We start from the raw sequence: 11,054 nt of genomic DNA on the forward strand, positions 1-11,054 counted from the left end.
TATTTAGGAACAAGGCCTAGGGATTAGACTTTCACTAGTGGACACTCTCAACATTGATCACATAACAGAATAGATAAATGCATACTCTACACTCTTGTTGGATGATGAACACATTGCGTAGGATTACACGAACCCTCAATGCCGGAAGTTAACAAGCTCCACAATAATGCTCATATTTTAGTAACCTTTAGTGTAAGATAGATCAAAAGACTAAACCAAGTACTAGCATAGCATGCACACCGTCACCTTCATGCATATGTAGGAGGAATAGATCACATCAATATTATCATAGCAATAGTTAACTTCGCAATCTACAAGAGATCATGATCATATCATAAACCAAGTACTAACACGGTGCACACACTGTCACCTTTGCACACGTGCAGGAGGAATAAAACTACTTTAATAACTTTGCTAGAGTAGCACATAGATAAATTGTGATACAAACACATTGCAATCATAAAGAGATATAAATAAGCACCTCACTATGCCATTCATCAGTGAATAAGTATTCTGGTGAAATATAGCCTAAGAGACCCACACGGTGCACACACCGTCACCTTTACACACGTGGGACAAGGAGTCTCCTGGAGATCACATAAGTAAAACTCACTTGACTAGCACAATGACATCTAGATTACAAGCATCATCATATGAATCTCAATCATGTAAAGCAGCTCATGAGATTATTGTATTGAAGCACATAGGAGAGAGATGAACCACATAGCTACCGGTACAGCCCCGAGCCTCGATGGAGAACTACTCCTCCTCATGGGAGCAAGCAGCGGTGATGAAGATGGCGGTGGAGATGGCAGCGGTGTCGATGGAGAAGCCTTCCGGGGCACTTCCCCGCTCCGGCAGGTGCCGAACGAGACTCCCGTCCCCCGGATCTTGGCTTCGCGATGGCGGCGGCTCGGAAGGTTTTCCGTATCGTGGTTCTTCGCATCGTGGGTTTCGCGACGGAGGCTTTATATAGGCGAAGAGGCGGCGCAGAGGGTCGAAGGGGTGGCCACACCATAGGCCGGCGCGGCCAGGGCCTGCGACCGCGCCACCCTATCATCTGGGGCCCACAGGGCCCCTCCGGCGGCTTCTCGGGTGTTCTGGATGCTTCCGGTGAAAATAGGAACCTCGGGTCTTCGATTTCGTCCAATTCCGAGAATATTTCGTTACTAGGATTTCTGAAACCAAAAACAGCAGAAAACGAGAACCGGCACTTCGGCATCTTGTTAATAGGTTAGTTCCAGAAAATGCACGAATATGACATAAAGTGTGCATAAAACATGTAGATAACATCAATAATGTGGCATGGAACATAAGAAATTATCGATACGTCGGAGACGTATCAATTGGCAAGAACGTCCAAGTATACATCGATGATGTCGTAATTACAACAAAGAAGGGGTTATCTCTGATTGATGATCTCAAGGAAACCTTCGACAACCTCGACAAGTTTCGTCTCAAGCTAAACCCGATGAAGTGTTCTTTTGGCGTTCCTGCGGGAGAACTCCTTGGATACTTGGTATCAGCCAGAGGAATTGAAGCAAACCATGAAAAGATACAAGCAATTGTGACAATGAGGAAGCCGACGAAGCTTAAGGAGATACATCAGCTGACAGGTGATGTCTACGGGAGCTTCTATTCTTGTAGACAGTGTTGGGCCTCCAAGAGCAGAGGTTTGTAGAAGAGCTCTATTCTTGTAGGCAGGTGTTGGGCCTCAAGAGCGAGGTTTGTAGAACGGCAGCAAGTTTCCCTTAAGTGGATTACCCAAGGTTTATCGATCTCGTGGAGGAAGAGGTCAAAGATATCCCTCTCATGCAACCTCTGCAACCACAAAGCAAGAAGTCTCTTGTGTCCCCAACACACCTAATAGGTGCACTAGTTCGGCGAAGAGATAGTGAAATACAGGTGGTATGAATAAGTAGTAGCAACGGCACCAGAAAAGTGCTTTGCCCAGGACAGTAAACAAGCAGTAGTAACGCAGCAGTAGTAACGCAGTAAAACAGTAAACAAACAGCGATAGCAGTATTTAGGAACAAGGCCTAGGGATTAGACTTTCACTAGTGGACACTCTCAACATTGATCACATAACAGAACAGATAAATGCATACTCTACACTCTTGTTGGATGATGAACACATTGCGTAGGATTACACGAACCCTCAATGCCGGAGTTAACAAGCTCCACAATAATGCTCATGTTTAAGTAACCTTTAGTGTAAGATAGATCAACAGACTAAACCAAGTACTAGCATAGCATGCACACTGTCACCTTCATGCATATGTAGGAGGAATAGATCACATCAATATTATCATAGCAATAGTTAACTTCGTAATCTACAAGAGATCATGATCATAGCATAAACCAAGTACTAACACGGTGCACGCACTGTCACCTTTGCACACATGCAGGAGGAATAAAACTACTTTAATAACAAATCACTAGAGTAGCACATAGATAAATTGTGATACAAAACATGTTGCAATCTTAAAGAGATATAAATAAGCACCTCACTATGCCATTCAACATTGAGTAAGTATTCTGTGAAATATGGCCTAAGAGACCCACACGGTGCACACACTCGTCACCTTTACACACGTGGGACAAGGAGTCTCCGGAGATCACATAAGTAAAACTCACTTGACTAGCATAATGACATCTAGATTACAAGCATCATCATATGAATCTCAATCATGTAAGGCAGCTCATGAGATTATTGTATTGAAACACATAGGAGAGAGATGAACCACATAGCTACCGGTACAGCCCCGAGCCTCGATGGAGAACTACTCCCTCCTCATGGGAGCAGCAGCGGTGATGAAGATGGCGGTGGAGATGGCAGCGGTGTCGATGGAGAAGCCTTCCGGGGCACTTCCCCGCTCCGGCAGGGTGCCGGAACGAGACTCCTGTCCCCCGGATCTTGGCTTCGCGATGGCGGCGGCTCGGGAAGGTTTTCGTATCGTGGTTTTCGTCGAACGCGTAAGGGTTTTCGCGATCCGGGGGCTTTATATAGGCGGAGAGGCGGCGCCAGAGGGTCTCACGAGGGGCCCACACCATAGGTCGGCGCCCCGGCTTGGGCCGCGCCGGCGTGTGGTGTGGGGCCACCTCGTGGCTCCACCTCGTGATCCTTCCCGGTGTTCCGGATGCTTCCGATGGAAAATAGGAACTTTGTCGTTGATTTCGTCCGATTCCGATAATATTTCGTTACTAGGATTTCTGAAACCAAAAACAGCAGAAAACGAGAACCGGCACTTCGGCATCTTGTTAATAGGTTAGTTCCAGAAAATGCACGAATATGACATAAAGTGTGCATAAAACATGTAGATAACATCAATAATGTGGCATGGAACACAAGAAATTATCGATACGTTGGAGACGTATCAGCCCCCTCCTCACAGGGCGGCGCGGCCAGGGCAGGGGCCGCGCCGGCCTATGAGGGGGGCCCATGGCGGCCCTCCTCGGCTCCCCTTTTTGGCTACCTTCGTCTTCTGGAAAAATAGGATTTTCAGTATAATTCCCGTCAATTGTTGATCTTCCGAAATATTGCATTCTGACGGTGCTTTTTCCAGCGTAACTCCGACTCCGGTGCGCGATCCTCCAATAATCATGAAACATGCAAAATAGATGAAATAACATAAGTATCATCTCCAAATATGAAATATATCAATGAATAACAGCAAATTATGATATAAAATAGTAATGCAAATTGGACATATCAGTGGGGAAATGTGTGATCGGGCGGGAAATATCGACGCGGGCGGGAAATAGCGCAACGGAAAACAACGGAAAACAACAGGCACAAGCGGAAAATGGCGGCGCCACCATTAAGCTCCAGTTAGTAGCGTCGGACGCCATTAAAGCACTGTTAGACATCATCGCGGACAGCTGGCCCACAAATGCGAGGCACCATTGTCGTTGCTGCCACCCGCAAATGAACATGGGCTCTTGGCCTGTCGGCGGGGCGGCGCGAAAGAACCAATTCAAACACTTTTTACATCCGAAATACGGTGATCGGTTGGAGATGGCGTTACCTGAAATCTTGACGGTGTGACCATGTGGACGTTGTTTGACATTAATCCCGTTTTTCTCAATACCATGATAGTAGTGAATACTACATAGAGTTGCGGTGACTGATCACCTGGGTGGGTCTTTCTTCTTCTTTTCTTTATCTTTTTGGTTGTGTGTATAACTTATGTCTCGGCCAATTCCAAAAGTTATGTTAACTTGTGCAGGAGCTGTATAATTGATATCTTCATATGCTAACATTTCATTTGTCAAAAAAATCAATTTATCGGGAAAATGTACATGTGACGATAAAGATACATGAGCTTTCTCTAAGGACGACAATTTTACCCATGAGAATGGGTATCCGCGGTATCGTATCCGCATGGGTAGGGTAGGGGCACGCTTTTATATCCACATGTATTACACATACCTTACAAGTTAAGTTATGGATATGGCATGAGCATAGTCTTGTACCCGCGGGTATGCTCATACCCTACCTGGTTTTTTTTCATGTAAAACTTCTACTCTTGCTGAAATTATGAGTTAGAATATGAGATTGTGATTCATATAATTTGATAATTGTTATGTATTCAACTACATGCTATTGAGTTGAGATAGTTCATTTTTTCATGAAATTTGCTATCGATAAATGTAAAATTGTGAACATTCTGTGTACTATTTGATTTACCCGCCGGGTATACAATAGGTATGGGTACCCATCGGTTATGGGTATGGGTTAATTTTTATACCCGTGGGTATGGGTATGGGTAGAAGATTGTACCAATTTACTATACAGGTATGGATATGGTATTACTCTAGTTTTGCCCATACCTTACCCATTACCATCCTTAGTTGTCTCTGCCGATTAAAAGATAAAATCTAAAGAAAATGAGCAAAGTATTGAGGTCTTTATACTCTCCTTTTTAATGACACAATATTGTGTTTTTTTTATAGCAACAGTAAATTGACATAGAGTCCAAACCGCAAACTTGTAAATACCAATGAGGGTCTAACCATAATATTGTTTTTGTACCGTAATGCCAAGGCTATGGGCTTGGCGCAACCATTAAAGTAATTAACTAACATAGTCATGAATACCATCACCGGTACTTCAGGTAAAATAACCCAAACTGCCTGCTCGATGTTGCTGGAAGGCCGAGAGAATGAAATGTCATTGTCGAGAACGAAGCAACTAGGACAAGTATTGCGTCCATATGACCAAGTAAGATATAAAGAAATATACCTAGAGGATTTAATCTTCCAAGCCCACCAAGAAGGAACTCTCGTCGTCGAACGAAGAAACAAAGAGCACTTATTGAAGGAGCTATCGTAACCATCGACATGATGGCCAAGAGAACGAAGACTACCAAAATTAATTAGGACTAATGACTATTTTACTCTTAATGATTTTGGGGGAGGTTGTCTACCGGAGCATGGGCCAAAGATATTTTACTGAAAAACTCCACCCAAGGATTAGGTTTCCCACCCCTCCCGATGTCGGCAAGGCCGATCAAGTGAAGGGGAACCGATGGATGAAGGAAACGGAGTTGCGGCAGCTAGGGTTGCTGGAGGGGAAGGATGATGATGTTGTGGATGGGAGTAAGTTAATTGGCAACTCAACACTGAGACAACTCGCTATTTTCATGGAGACGTGGATCGCCTGTTTGCTCTAACATGTTGGCCTCTCTTACTTAGAGATGGGAATCTGCGTTGTGAGACGTTTCATCAAAAGAAAAACAAGGTGGCTTATGTAAAGCTAGCCATCACACGAAAAATGTTTCGACCTAAGTTCTCTCTCATTCAATGAACACTTGCGGCAGTCTCTATCGTATCACACTTTCATCTATATTTCATTCTCTTCTAAGTTAACTTCAACACTGTGTCGTGTGGAGTCCTTCCCTTTCAATAAGATCTATTGTATTCGGATCAGATTCGGTTGATGTCCAAGGTGATCAGGTTGATGTGTGCATTTTCCCACTTGATACGGGTTGTTTATTTTATAGGAAGCAGCCACGGACATAATCCAAGAGGGGGAATTAGCCTTTTGAAACTTTTCGATATGTTCTGAAAAGGGTGCACAGTAAAGGCAACATGCCAAGCCTGCACCAAAGAAAAATACTGGATGAGGGGAGCTAAAGTTACTCCATTGAAAAGGAACAAAAGTGGGGCACTGTAAAGGAATTTTCTTTAGATCTCGCCATTTGACCTATGCATACTTTTCAGATTTCCATTTGACCGTTGTTTTATAGATGTAGAACTTATTGATGTAAGTGCATATCTTATAGTTTCATTCTCCAGAATCGCATGAGCAGTAGGGATGCAAACATATAGTAAAAGACTGTGTTACGGGAAACTACAATCAGCTTTTGTGACACTTTTAAGTTTTCAAAAATTGTAAACTAAAATTATGGACCTAAATTATGTTATATCTTGTGTATCTGTGAAGTTTCATCCAAAAGTATGAAAATATGTAATCTACACAAAAAAAAAAAACAAATGGTGTATAAATAGTACATGACACTATTCACTTATGTCTTCTCTTTTTTACACAGGTAACATTTGGTCATATTTTGACACAAAAATTGCAGGTTCACAACATATGTCGTAACCGATGTCCATAATCTTAGTTTACATTTTTTAGAAATTTGGAAGTGTCACAAAAAAATGGGGTGCATGCACAACTATGTTACGGGAAACATATTGATGTTACCCTTTTTAACTTTTTGGGTGGTGGTGTTCCGAAGCAAAAGTGTACCGAGACAATCAGCTTGTTAGAGCATCTCCACCGATGACCCCCAAATAGATGTCGGTATGTGCGCCGGTATTAGCGTATAGGGGACGCCGGCACGTCCTCCCGAACTATAGGGATGGTCGTCCCACATCGGCGTCCCCCATACTGGTGTCCCCCAATTTGTTTTTTTCTTTTACACCATCTATACAATATTTTCAAACAATAGTTTTAACAATTTTCAAACATATAAAATTATTCATACAATAATTTAACATAGTTTAACACAAATACAAATGGAATTAATCATACAATAATTTAATTTTAAATCTTGCGTTGGCGGCTCCTGCCCTCGTCCACAAATGCGCGCTAGATCCGCCTGAAGTTGAGCATGTACACATGTATCTCGGGTTTCCTGATGCATGTGAATGAAAGCCGCAAACTCTTGGGGTACATGCTCAACTTCAGCAAGACGCCCTTGATAATCAAATGGTTAATTATCATCCACATGTGTGTCACGCTCGCTCTAAATGATCATGTTGTGCATGATCACACAAACGTTCATCACCTCGCACATATGAGACTTCGACCAAATGAGAGCAGGGTTCCTGAAAACGGCGAAATGCTGTTGGAGCACACCAAAAGTCCGCTCAACATCCTTGTGAGCCGCTTCCTGGAATGTCGCAAAATAAGCGTCCATCTCCGAACCTGGAGTAGAGATTGTCTTCATAAATGTAGCATACGTTGGATAGATACCATCACCAAGATAGTACCCCTTGTTATATGCGTGTTTGTTGACCTCAAAGTTAGTGTTTGTTGACCTCAAAGTTAATGGAAGGAGTTTGTCCCTCAGCTAGCATGGGAAATACCGGAGAGCGCTACGACACGTTGATATCATTGTGGATTCCTGCCATGCCAAAGAAAGCATGCCAAATCTAGAGGTCATAGTCTATCACCGCCTCAAGAATAACACTGCACTCACTGGTATGCGTCTTGTAGAGCCATTGCCAAGCAAAAGGGCAATTCTTCCCACACCAATGCATGCAGTCGATGCTCCCGAGCATCACAGGAAACCCTCGGGCGACATTTTGTGCTAGGATCCGAGCTGTATCATCTGCCCTCGGTGCTCTCAAATAATCTCCACCAAACACCGCTATGAGGGCTCGGCAAAACCTGTAGACAGTCTTGGAGCATGTCGACTCCGCCAGGCGTAGGTAGTCATCTCGGTTGCATCTGGGGGAGCTCCCTATGCAAGACAGCGCATTGCAACACTGCATTTATGGATCGAGGAGAAGACCCACAAACCGATGCAATCTTGCTTGCACATGAAGTAGTCATCGTACTCCATGACGCCGAAGACAATCTTCATGAACGGATCCTTGTTCATCCAAAACCGGCTCTGAAAATCCTTCGTCGTGTGAGTTGCGTCGTCGGCGAAGTAGTCGGGGTCAAGAAGCAAGGCGCTAGCTTGATGATGCCGCTCCTTGTTCCTTCTCTTGCCAACCCTTTAACCGCAGCGCCGAGGCACGACCATAGACATAATGGGCTGGCGGAGGCGGAGGAGGCTCACCAGCAGCAGCTGGTGCTGCTGCCACCAGACGGTGGTAGTGTTCTCCTCCATGAACAGCTGCATCAACATCTCGTTGTCGTTGTCCATCGTGGCAATCTGTCGAACACCTTGCGGGCGGTACGGAAGATCGTGGCGGTAGCCTCCTGCTGCCGGTAAGTCGGCCAAGCACTAAGATCAAGTGCCGGCGAGCTACCCGACGTCCTGCGGTCGCGGCGGCACCAGTGCATGGCTGGCTCCACCGTAGGACTGCTCACTCCGGGCAACGACAAAGGCGACCTCTATTCCGACCAAAACAACGGTGGCCGGTCGAGGGGTGGCAGCAGTTTCGATGGTCGATGGTTTCTGGACAGGCGGGGTGGAAGGCGAGCACATGGGAGGCTACGGCGACGTCGGCGATGGAAATCCATAAGGGTGGGAGGCGGATCGGGCGGTGGTGGGGGGTGGAGGAAACACACGTGTGTGGCTGGCAGAAGGGCCCCACGGGCATTTTCCTACGTGGATGAGGCTGCCGGCTCCCCCTATTCGCACCCTTCGCGTAGGGGCTAGCACGGGGTTGCCGGTGATTCTATTAGGCTCGAAACCGTGCTGGCGCTTTATTGGGCGGCGGCTCCCCAAGTGCTATCGTGGGCATTGTTGGGCTCACCGGTGAAGATGCTCTTACCATCGAAATATATTTTCAGATTAAAAAATGTTACTTTGTGCGAGGATGACATGTGGGACTCAATCACAGATGAAAGCTTTTTGTTGATGTGGAAGAGATGGAAGATGGAAGAGAGAGTGGTTGTTACTCCTTTTCCTTGACTCTTCTAATAAGTCACTAGTAAAAATCATGCTCTATCGGAGAGCTTGTTAGTACCACTGATAAGTTTGGGTGCTCTCTCTGGTCTTTGTGGTGACCTTAATAATAACAACGAGTCTGTGTCCTTAGTTTGTGATTGTGTATCATTTGTACGAGGAACTTTATGTGGAGACATAAAATACTCCATGAAAAGTGTAGCATCAAAACTTACAAAGTAATGGATTCATTTTAAAATGTTGCTTCTAAATCACACTATATCTTGTGACTTTGGAGAAAAGAACTACCATGGTTGATTTGGAGGTGGGACATAGGCCCCACCCCGCACAAAGTATAACAGACGAAATCTTCTTTCCCGGATCATACCAAGATAGGTGATACGGATTCTCCAACAAAAATAAGTCGCTTCAGATTATAAAACAAGCAAAATACAAGTCACACTAGCTGGCACTAATTATTCTCTTTGTTATTAGGTTAGCTAGAACCAAAATTTCTGATTGAATATCCAGTATCCAATCCCTTAAGTTGAGTAGCAGTTTTGGTTTCTAGCGATTAAGAAATGCACACTCATGCGCTTGAAAGCAGTGTCTGAATATAAGAAATGGACCAGCTGTTTTTCAGCAGTTATGTTTCTAGCGAGGTTTCTCCTCACACGGTTTTCAGAAGTAGAGTACTGGTGTACATACATTTTGTAAACATAATGACAATAAAAGGCTAGAAAAGAGGGCACGGAAAGATTATTTTTATGGCCTTCCGTATACAGGTTTTACTTTAGGTAGGAAAATAGATATCCCAAGTTTGTGGACTACAGTAAGTTATGTAGAAAAATATGTACTCCATATTTGAGTTTTTTTTAATATAATACCCTTTTCAGCAATTTTACAACTAATACGCTTTTTCAAAATTTTACGAATCTGTGACTCGATCTGTCGACTGGCCGATCGGCTCACTGCATGCCGATCAAGCACGCAAATGCATGTACGCATGCACTACGTAGAATGACTTTTTGTGTTGCATACACGATGCTCGCATCTGGTCTGTTAACAGTCGGCGGAGTCAACTGACCAAGGCATACATTCATAATATTTAAAAAACGTGTATTATTTATAAAATTAATCGAAAACTATTATTTTTAAAAAAAAATCGCCTCCATAATTCACCTTTTTCACCATTAATTTTAATCAAGTTACATATATTTTAGATTGTGGGACAGAGGAAGTACTTGAGAAGTGAAGATTATTTTAGAAAACAAACCCGGTCACAGATAGGGTGTTCAGTTTCCTTTTATGTTCTGGCTGCTAGAGCAGAGGACTGGAAATCATCTTTAGTTTAGAGCATTGGACTCAAAACTACAATATATATTTTTGGTTTGGTCCATCAAAACATATTAACCGATTGTTTGTGTATCACATGTAAAGAAGAACATAAAGCCCTGCACCAGCGCTAGTTACATGTACGTTCATTAATATATTATATGCCGTAGAAATCGCGAAGTTAAATTTGCAGGTTAAGTACCATTCCCTACATGTATGAAATTTATTCACATATGTTCAGTGCCCCGACCGAAATGCAAAACCGCAATCCGAAACCTTGCTATACTCAAGTAAAACTGCTTGAGAAAGTTCAGGGTTTAACGTTTTAGTTTAGGCTTCATATCAGTGTAGAAACCATAATTCATGGTGCAAATATAGTGTTTCAGCAAAGCAGCACCAACAAAATGTCTAGCGAAAGCAGCAGCGTTCAGAGCCTTTCAAGTTTTAACGATTTTCCAACTGAATACACAAATTTGTGCTGCAAACTAAGTAATGAACAAGAAAAGGAAAAACAAATCGACCCAAAAAAACCTTGGCCAAACACAAGATGATAATGTCCATGATATTTTACAGGGCTAGAATATGTGAGCATGTGCTGTAGAAATGCTGCGCTTGGCACGCGTGCGTGCCACACCAAAAGAAATG

The sequence above is a fragment of the Lolium rigidum genome, chromosome 2 (assembly GCF_022539505.1).
Source record: "Lolium rigidum isolate FL_2022 chromosome 2, APGP_CSIRO_Lrig_0.1, whole genome shotgun sequence".
Taxonomy (NCBI): Eukaryota; Viridiplantae; Streptophyta; class Magnoliopsida; order Poales; family Poaceae; genus Lolium; species Lolium rigidum.